The sequence below is a fragment of the Eleutherodactylus coqui genome, chromosome 6, assembly GCF_035609145.1.
Source record: "Eleutherodactylus coqui strain aEleCoq1 chromosome 6, aEleCoq1.hap1, whole genome shotgun sequence".
NCBI lineage: Eukaryota > Metazoa > Chordata > Amphibia > Anura > Eleutherodactylidae > Eleutherodactylus > Eleutherodactylus coqui.
Window position 1 is genome coordinate 244,604,324 of NC_089842.1, and position 10,040 is coordinate 244,614,363.

General features: G+C 42.6%; 1 long non-coding RNA gene across 1 annotated transcript; it reads right to left on the reverse strand.

Annotated features, from left to right (window-relative positions):
- Positions 1-1,617: 1,617 nt before the first annotated feature.
- On the reverse strand, positions 1,618-9,049 carry LOC136631673 (uncharacterized). The gene is made up of 3 exons (XR_010793082.1): positions 8,920-9,049; positions 8,777-8,843; positions 1,618-2,581 (listed from the first exon to the last, which is right to left on the reverse strand). It is a non-coding gene; the product is annotated as an uncharacterized lncRNA (long non-coding RNA).
- Between the last annotated feature and the right edge of the window lie 991 nt (positions 9,050-10,040).

Below are 10,040 nucleotides of genomic sequence, written 5' to 3' on the forward strand. Positions count from 1 at the left end.
TGCCCTTAGCTAAGCCTGAAGATGGGAAGATCCCTGCCTATAAGCATTGTAGGCGTCTTGATAAGAACGGTCCCACACTGGAACCGTGGGGCCGACTATCCTTGACAGGAAGCAGGGACAGTGTACACAAAGCACAGAACAGGACTGACTACCAGAAAAACAGAAATGATGCACAGACTGGACAGAAATGGACAGACGCAAACTGGCTAAAGCATAAGGCAAAGAGCATACAGAATAAACAGATATCAACTGAAAAGACAGAACAATCGTGACACAGGCGACCTAGATGTGCTGGGTATCTAAAGCAAACACACATCAATTCTGAGGCAATGAGGAATGGTCCCAGCTCACTTAAATAGGTAGGTAATTGCTATTTAAGCTGCAGCTGGGCAGTGAGCACTGAAAGGGGTTAACTCCCTCATTATTGGTAGAAAATAGAACAAAAAGTACATTTAAACAGAAGAGGCAGAGTGATGCCTGCATCTGCCCGGAATAGCAAGGAAGGGCAGACACAGGTAGCAGACCTAACATTTATCTTCCCTGTAGTTCCACCCTCTTTTACCGCTGAAAGCTGTAGTTGAGGGTGCATTGGTGCATTGAGCTGTGCTTCTAAGTAGTCCACCCATTCTAATTGTATAATGAGCGGATTAATTACTAGCACCACTCAATACACTGCAGCAGTTGCTTCCAGTGTCCATACTTGGAAGTGATGGAGGGGGGGGGGGGGTAGCACTTATATCCCTGGACTTAGCAGGTCACCTACTCTCAGCTCATAACAAGCTTATAGGACTAAAAATAGGTGACAGAGTCTCTTTAACTTCAATCACCTATCTTTAGAATAGACCACCAATGTTGACACCTCGGGGTCCAACCTTGTATATATAATTTTCTCCACAGGTGCATTGAATAGGTCCTCCGAAGCATTCACCCACAGCATCTACTTGACTGACCATGTCAGGCATACTGATGCTCAGGCCAGGCTTGCTTGGAGGGCCCAGGAGGATTGGCTCTAGGCTGGGATCCAAGCAGTAGATATGTGTAGAACCACAAGCTGTCCGGCCTGGGGTACAATGTACTCTCAAGTTATACAGCATTCTAGTCAATGAATGTGATGACCACACGGATGCTATACAATGACTTGTCTTTATTTGATAACATTAAAAGGAATAACAAGATACACGTGACCTGGTGGAGTGCCCAACTGGCTCAGTTCCGATGTCACAGAATTCGACTCCTTTCTCCTCCCACAGTCACTTACTGCTCATAGGAAAGATTTATGTCACAGTAACCTCAGGACTCCCATAGGAAACACAGTCTTGGATGAGAGGGTCTGTTCCTTTTCCTTAGTCGCACATGTACCTGCGAATTCGGCTTTTGCTAGGACGCTCCTCACCACGCTACTACCGCCAGACTACTGCGAACACACTAGGACCTTAGGTCCCATTCTGATCCTCAGCAGCATGTTATCATCAGGCCAGGTCCCTCTTAAAGGAACACGCTCTTAAAAATAAAATATTGCAAACAGAACATAATGTACAATCCTTATACCATGGGGGAAATAAAGGGAGTCGTAATCCCCCCCCCCCCCCCACACACTATATATACACAGATGCACTGGTTAATCTATACGGCTGTGTGTACTTGATACTGCACCTCGTCCCATTTACTTGAAGATAAACCATCAAAGTAAATGTCTCTAAGAAGTTCTGTAAGTGGAGAAGGCCATGTGCATCTATGGCTGAAGTAGGGCATGAGGGGGGCTGGTATTCCACCTCTGATGACATCACACTGTGCCCGATATGGTGTAATTTGTCATCCCTATGAAATAACGCAGACTATATGTGTAATGTGTCCCGCCATGGTAACGGAGTGGAACATGCAGAATTGAGAAATAAGGGGTAGAAGCCGCTATAAGCACGGGGTTTAAGGCTTAATATAGCATGTTTATGAATTCTGGGAGTTTCCCTTTAACCAATAGACAGACAGGGGGCAGTATTCCTGGTGACCTTTCCTGTTATGTTAAACCTCAGGCTCCTCCATGTAATCACGTTGCCCCTTATGTTATCATGATAAATAAACTCCATGACTTCCTCTTCGGTCAGAGCCTTGTCCCACAGGTTAACATCGGCAATGTCACCAATGAAGGACTGCGATTTATTAAAACCTCCCCCGTAGGAATCTTGCTCCTCTCCTATAATAATAAAAGGCACACCAGAAATTTTATTTCCTTTCTGGAAATTTTCCTCTTTATAAAGGTCCCCATGGATCCACAGCTTTACATCTCCAGTGTTAGAGGTCCAGCTGACGCACAGGCCTATCCAGTCTCTGTCAAACAGCTTTACCAGGGGAATACGTAGTTTTGTATATATCCATAGGTAAAACAATTTTTTTTTTACTGCTATAAAAAATGAATTATGATGTTTATTCGTGGCCAAAGAAAACAGTGAAAAAAAGGCATCTTTTTCCGTCTTGAATCTCATACAAAGAGATATTTCTGTAAATGTCACCTTCTTTTCAGGGTAGATGTGAACGTAGCGTTCTTCTGAAGTGTCGGGGAAAGTGAAGACGTCATCAGCCAAGTCTGTAAGAGAAAGAAGTGTTTGAAATGTTCTGGAGAAACACCCTTATCTGGGCAAAATTGGCAGAGAAAAGAAGCAAAATTTGTCACAAGCGTAGATTGTCAAAAAAGGTTTGAAGCTTTTCACAATGTACCACTTCAAAAAATACGTGTAACTTGTACGGAGGGGGCGTGTCTCCCAGACACCACAGATTTATGTATAATTTATGCCGGAAGCTGGTGTAAATTATACCAGAAATCTACTCCAGCTCATAGTGTAGATCTCTTTTTAGGCGTACGGACCACCCCTCATGCATTAAGCAACGTTTGAGCCTGCAGGAATTATAGTCAGACCAATATATAAATCCCCTCCATACTGTATATACTGTAATTCTCTTTAGGCTGTATTCACACAGCCAAGAGAGAGTTGTATCTCAGATTCTCGGGCACAACGCATGCAGGTAGCCAGATGTAGCTGAAGTAGGTGTCGGTAGCTTAGCTCGGTCACAGTGGCAGCTACACTGACAGATATGGCAACTTGCGCAGCAGACGGTTGGTAAGAGTCTCTCCGTAGTTTGTGTACTGACTGATAATGAGGAAAACCTTACTTGTGGTAGTGAAGTAATGAGACCAGTCCACTCAGATGCCAGTAAACTGAAGGCACACAGTTTACTATGATATGTCAGGTCATAGAGACAGTTCACTGTTGTGGATTTGGGAGCAACAACAACAGTTTCACGCATTGACGGTGTCAGATTCCTTACTTCTCTCAGGGGGAAGCTTATTTGAATACTAAAAAGATTTTCCCTTTTCTCTTTCCAGGGCTGTTGGTGACAGACTGGAGGGGCTCATGCAGGGTAGACTATACTCCACTGTCAGCTAATTGTGCAAGGGAAGGTAACACTCACTATTGTGATGACCTCTCTCTCTGACTGGCTCTGATTCCTTAACTCAAGATGGAAGAGAAACCCCACTAATCTCCCTGCTTCCTCCCTCTATCTCCTCTCATGACACACTTGCTGTCTCACCGCACTATATCCCTCTCCTTCTCTTGTCTTTGCTTCTGCCCTCTTCTGCTCCGAAACTCCAACTGCTTTCACAGACTGAAATCCTTATTCAAAATAAATAAATCGTAACTTTTAATCACAATATCATAAAATCTTATATCAAGAACCGGGCCTCATAAAGTTTATTTGTGAATGAACAACAAATGGTTTAGTAGGGTATGCACCAGCGTTTAATTTGGTTAGGGCCAAAGAAGAAACCCTCAAACCAAATCTCCCCTAATAGGGAATAAATCCGGTATACCGGACTGATGTAGTATGGTAATAATGTCAGTCTCAGCTGTCCGGTTAGATCTTGCCCGGGTGCTTGCCCTCACTTAGACCCATATATTTAGAATAGATGGTTTTATGGACATGTGTATTGGTCCAGAGCTCTGGGTTCTATAGATATTCCACTCAAAGAATAGCTAATTTCAGGGACATATTCATTAGTCCAAAAAATATAGGCTCCATAGGTGTTTAGCTCGACGCGTTTTTCTTCGCTTGCGCAATTCATCAGGAGCCGTATATTCAAAAGAGAGTAGATGAATAACCATCTGTAATGATCCAGGGCCGATATCCTGGTTACGATAAACCAGAGTAATAATGGTGTCTGCAACCTGGATAATTTAGCTCTGATGTTGCCAGCGTGCGTAAAGTACAATGACTTATCTAGGAATATAAGATAGTCAGGCCTAGACCTAAATGATTTGCTATCTTCTAACTCAATGGTCCCTAAGGTTGATAAAACCCACAGTTAGAGTAAATAATGAATGCCCTAACTGCTAAGTCCCTTGCTCATGACTCAATGCTGATCATTGGTCAGAATGTATGGACTGGAACCAAAATAACAAAGAAAATCGGCAGCAGCTCCAGCCCTGAAGGTAGGCTGGAGGCATCCCCACTACTCTCCCTGCTTCCTCCCTCTATCTCCTCTCATGACACACTCGCTGTCTCACCGCACTATATCCCTCTCCTGTTCTTGTCTTTGTTTCTGCCCAACTGCCAACTGACTCCTGCAGCTTGCACACAACTGAAATTATTTTGCCATGCAGGCTCTGGTGCTGCTAAGCAACCAATGCAACACTCACAGGCCTGCTATCTCCTGACTACTTCCAATTACTAAGCTGCTGCTGGGGTACATATTCCAGGAACAGCCACATTTATCTCAAGTGGGGCACCTCCTATGTCCCCTAGAGGCTCATAGCAAGGTCCCAGAGACCTGATAACTCTTTTGACTACCCCATAGGATCCTCCGGGTCACTACAACTCACATTGCACAGAACGCAGATATCCCATTGCACATTACATGCCCCATTCTTGTGCAAGACTCACATGAAAATAGGACATGCAGCGATTTTTAAAAATCAGACCATCTGTCCAAATGAAGAATTGCTCATGTGAGTGAACAAAATTCCCATGAATGAATTAATTTTCTGTGTGAGTTCTGACCATCTCAAACATAAACTTGCATGAGAATATCAGCCATATGAATATGGCCTTTTAACTATTGGGATTAATGGTAATATCCCTGGTGGTCCGGGGGAGTGAATGGGTTTATAGTAATATCTATGGTCGTCTAGGACATTATATTGATTAAAGATAACATCCTTGATGGTCTGGGACAATATGTTTGTCTAGGGCAGTGGTTCTAAACATGGGCGTTATTGCTCCTTGGGGGGCGTATTTACCTCTCAAGGGGGCGGCGGAATGAAAAGGGGTGACAGGCAGGTGTTGGAACATAAAAGGGGCAGTGGAGTCATGGAGCTATAAAAGTCATACATCATTACATGATAGAGCGACATAAGCAGTGCAATCTTGAAGCAAACTTTATAAAATGGCTGAGAAGAAGATATGCCGTCAATATTCAAATGACTACTTAAAATACGGATTCATCCCTTCTACAAACGGACAGCTGCCCTTGTGCTTCATTTGTGAAAAGGCATTTTCGAATGAAGCTGTGAAGCCTTTGAGACTGAGTGATCATATATTGCAAAAACGCATTCAGACAAAGTGGGTAAGCCTATTTCATTTTTCCAAGGTTTAACCCCTTGCCTGACTCTGTCGTCAGGCATTCATTTGGGAGAAAAATTTAAAATTTGTCTCCGAAGCATGCCAGACGATGCGAGAGAGCGGCTCGGGCCAGGTTGAAATCAACGGGCAATGATCGTTATCAATGTCACTGCTGTAACAGCTGTGGCAGAGGATTCCTTCATCCCCACTGCAGTCTCCTCATTGCTGAACACAGTGACAGTGCTGTCACAGTGTTCACTGAGGAGGGGACACCCTGCGGTGATGATTTTCGTGGGAAGGCTTGAAGTATAAGCCCTTCACCGAAAATCATCCCAAAAGTCTGTAAAACATGAAAAAATATTTTTACTCACCTGTCCGCCACTGTCGGGGTCTGGCAGGTCTTGCCACGTGTTTCCCCCGCTGTGCAGTGAAGATCTTTCAGCAGGCGGGGATTTAAAAATCCACGCCGGCTGAAAGCACTGTCTCTAATCGGCTGAGTGCTCAGCCAATCACAGGCAGCCCTCAGCCATTCCAGTCCAGCGGCGGACAGGTAAGTATATGCATTTTTTTTATTTTTAACACAAGCTAGGGATGATTTCAGGGTTAGCAGAGGTGAGTGTGTGTGTGTATATATATATATATATATATATATATATATATATATATATATATATATATATATATACATATATTTTTTTTTTTACACAAGCTAGCCGGGGAGTCAGAGAGCCAAGCGGCAAGACACACTGGACCCCGACAATGGTGGATAGGTGAGTATATATATTTTTATTTTTAACACAAGCTAGGGATATTTTTTAGGGTACGATTTGGAGAGGTGAGTATATATTTTTTTATTTTTAACACCAGATAGGGATGATTTTCAGGCCTTTTACCCCAAATCACTGCGGGGAATGCCTGCAACTCATTGCATTATATCTCCTAAACTACACTAAATATTTTTAAAAATATTACACTCCCAAGTACAGAAAAAAAATCATAGAATTTAAATTGCTATTAAAAAGTGACTTTTTTTAAACCTGTAAATAACAAAAAAATGCGTCACTTAAGTGGTTAAAGTAAAAGTTTGAGAACCACAGCACTGTAGGCAAGCTATTTGGAAAATCTGCTCTCAATGCTGACAAAGGCCTCCTTGCTTCCTATAAAGTCTCTTTATTAATAGCACAATGTGTCAAATCACATACTACCCGCAGTTAAAGAGATTGCCATTACTATGCTGGGGAGATTGCATTCTCTGCGCTCTGTAATTAATGCTGTTAACAAAATAAAAGCGCATTCTTTGAACGAACGTCTTTTTTTTTCTGCAAGCTCTGTCAAAACAATGACAAAGAATTCGAATGTCTACTCCTACACACCGAAGTGAGGTGGCCGTCAAGAGGAAACTGCTTACGACGCTTCTACAAACTTTTTGACACAATAGTCAAGTTTCTTCAGCCAATTGACTCAAGCCTTTGAGATGCAATCGAACTACGACGTCTTGACATTGCTTATCTCGCAGACATATTTGATAAACTCCACAAGGTCAACGCAAAGTTACAAGGAAATAAATTTAATTTTTATTAAGGCTAAAGCTATAATCTCTTCCTTCATTGCCAAACTGGGCCTTCATACCAATAACCTGAATCAACACGAACTCTGTCAGTTTCCGAGACTTCAAGAAATTGCACGAAAGGTGGAGACAAACTTCAAGATGCAGACTTAGATGTTTGTTAATCATACCTCAAACAAGCCAAAGAAGACATGCAAACTAGGTTTCATGATCTATGTACCCTTGAAATACCAATGTGGGTACTCAATCCATTTTCAGCAGGAGAATTTTATCCCAGATTACAAGAGCAGTTGATTGACTTGCAACATGATGGTGAAGCCCAAGCACTTTTCCAACAATGTATCTATAAATGTTTTTGGGTGAAAGTGAAGAATTCCTATCCTATCTTGTGGCAGGAAGTTAAGTTGCTCGTGTTAGCTTTTCCATCTACGTGCTTAGTAGAGAGGGGCTTCAGCATGGTACAGCAGTTCCTGACAAAAGCGAGAAACAAACTTCAGATGTGTATCCTCCATATCTTCTGCTTGTCCTGGTGGCCTATAGTAAATGCCTACAATGGTGCCCTTTCTGTTGTTCTCTCCTCATATTCTTACCCAAACAGTTTCTACAGAACTCCCAGCTCTGAAGCTTGAATCTCGGTGGAGATGAATGTTTTCCTAACATACAACACAACACCTCCTCCCCTTTTTTTAGGTCTGTCTCTTATAAATAAGTTGTATCCCTTAAAGGGGTTGTCCCGCGCCGAAACGTTTTTTTGTTTTTTTTAACCTCCCCCCCCCCCCCCGTTCGGCACGAGACAACCCCGATGCAGGGGTTAAAAAAACAAACCGGAGAGTGCTTACCTGAATCCCGGTGGTCCGGCGTCTTCATACTCACCTGCTGAAGATGGCCGCCGGGGTCTGCTCCCTCCGTGGACCGCAGCTCTTCTGTGCGGTCCATTGCCGATTCCAGCCTCCTGATTGGCTGGAATTGGCACGTGACGGGGCGGACCTACACGGAGCCGGCATTCTGCACGAGCGGCCCCATTGAAGACAGCAGAAGACCCGGACTGCGCAAGCGCGGCTAATTTGGCCATCGGAGGCCGAAAATTAGTCGGCACCATGGAGACGAGGACGCCAGCAACGGAGCAGGTAAGTATAAAACTTTTGATAACTTTTGTATGGCTCATAATTAATGCACAATGTACATTACAAAGTGCATTATTATGGCCATGCAGAAGTGTATAGACCCACTTGCTGCCGCGGGACAACCCCTTTAAGCCTTGTATCCAATCATGTGTATCATCCCACCAAGTGTCCGTGATGCCGATGACATCATATTTCCCTTCCTGTGTTAGGAGCTCCAATACAAATGCTTTTAACACACCCCATCAGTGTTTTGGGTGATGAGGTGTGTTAACTCACAAGAAAACACAGCAGATAGCACTCAAAACACGGGGCATTGGAAATGCCTCATATGAGCGCTAGTCTACGAAGCCCCATTGAAATCAATGGGAGTGTTGTACCGCGATTAGCGCGGCATTTCAAACACAGCCCTAATTGTGGTGAAAAGAGCTCTGTGTGAGACTGGGCTCAAAGGAAAATCAAAATTTCACTCTACCTGTCTGGCATAAGGTTCCAGATATCATTGCACATACAATCGTCCAGGTCAGCATCTTCTCCATATCCTGCCGAAAAATAATCTCATTAAACAAAAATGTATTTACTAAGAAGCTACATGTTGCAGCTATCATTTCTGATTACCTTTTTTCCACTTTTGTTTTTTCCTCCCCACTTTCAAAAAATCATAACTCGTATTTTCCCGTCAACATCGATGTCTGAGGGCTCGTTTCTTGTTGTAGTTTTCAATAGTCCTATTCAATGTATCAAATAATGTACTGAAAAACATTTAAAAATGAAAGTGAAGTGAAATGAAAAAAAAAAGGAATTCCACCATTTTTGTGGGGTCTTGTTTTCACAGTGTATACACCGTAACAAAAATTACATAATAACTTTATTTTATGAGTAAGATGCCAAATGTATGCAGATCTTTTTTTTTTTGCTGCATTATTCTTAAAAACTAAAATAACTTTGACAAAAATTGTTTTCTGACTGCCATAACTTTTTGATTTTTCTGTCAATATAGCTGTTTTTGCATCATGTCCTGTAGTTTTGATTTGTGCTATTTGGGAGTAAACATGACTTTTTGATAGTTCTTTTTAATTACATTTTTTCTACGAAAAAGGGTGATGAAAAAGCGCAATTCTGACGTTGCATATTTTTTTCTGGTGACATTCATCGTGTGGGATAATTATGTTATTTTAAATTATCTGGCTTTTATGGACATGGTGATGCCAAATTGTTTCTCAATTTTTAGTCCCCATAAGGGACTTGAACTTGCCTTCTTTGGATCACTTATACCGTACACTATGCAGTATAAATACATATTTCTGACAGCATTCTGTTAAACTAGGCCACAAGCCCAACTTAATAGCCAGAAGCACATTGGAGCCATGAGGCCTTCAGAGGACCCTGGACTGCCATGACAACCAAACGATACGTCAATATCTCATTCGGGGGTGGCCAATCAGGATCCTCGAGCTCCAACTGTGGCATTTAAATGCTGCTATCTGAATTGATACCAGCATCTAAAGCGTTAACAGTCATGATCAGCATGAATTCTGATAGCAGCTGTTGCGAGAGGGTGTCAGCTGCTAAAAGCAGCCAAAACCCGCTGTGTATGGATCGGGTTCAGCTGCCAATCATAAGAGTAATAAAACAACAGTCTTACCGCTTGTCACATGCACAGATCAAGCCATAGAATTATTCCAAAAGACTGTTGTTAACTGAAGAAAGTCTGTGCTGTATGTCACACAAAGCCACAT